The sequence below is a fragment of the Opisthocomus hoazin genome, chromosome 14, assembly GCF_030867145.1.
Source record: "Opisthocomus hoazin isolate bOpiHoa1 chromosome 14, bOpiHoa1.hap1, whole genome shotgun sequence".
NCBI lineage: Eukaryota > Metazoa > Chordata > Aves > Opisthocomiformes > Opisthocomidae > Opisthocomus > Opisthocomus hoazin.
Window position 1 is genome coordinate 3,149,930 of NC_134427.1, and position 520 is coordinate 3,150,449.

A 520-nucleotide genomic window follows, 5' to 3' on the forward strand; every position below is an offset into this window, starting at 1 on the left:
GGCATAGCCCACGCCGCGGCTTCGTGCCACCAAGGGCCCTCAGAAAGCCGCGCTGGCGTCGCGCTGGCCTTCCCTTGGCCAAAGCAGATGCAGGGTAACAGCGCTTTTTCTCTCCATTTCATGTTTTGAAACGGCGACATTTGGGATTTGCGCTTTTCTGACTGAAAGAGAATTATGGGTCTTGTATTCTGGAGTAGGTGGTGGGGGGAGAAGGGTTTCTAGGAGTCAAAAGGAAAAAAAAAGTAAGAGAGACGGTGAGTTCATCACGGGACTGGAGACTCTGCCACAGAAACCCCCGCGCAACCGCGCCGGCCCCTCACCGCGCCCCGAGGCGGTGGGAACGCGGCGCCCTCAGGCCTCCCGCTCCCCCCTCACGGTGCCCGGACGCGGAGGGAACGCGGCGCCCTCAGGCCTCCCGCTCCCCGCCCTCCGGCATCCGCCGCGCGAGCCAGCGCTGCCCGCGCCCCGCGCTAGGGGGCGCCGCGCCTGCCCGCCCCGGGCGCCCGCCGCCCCGCCCCGC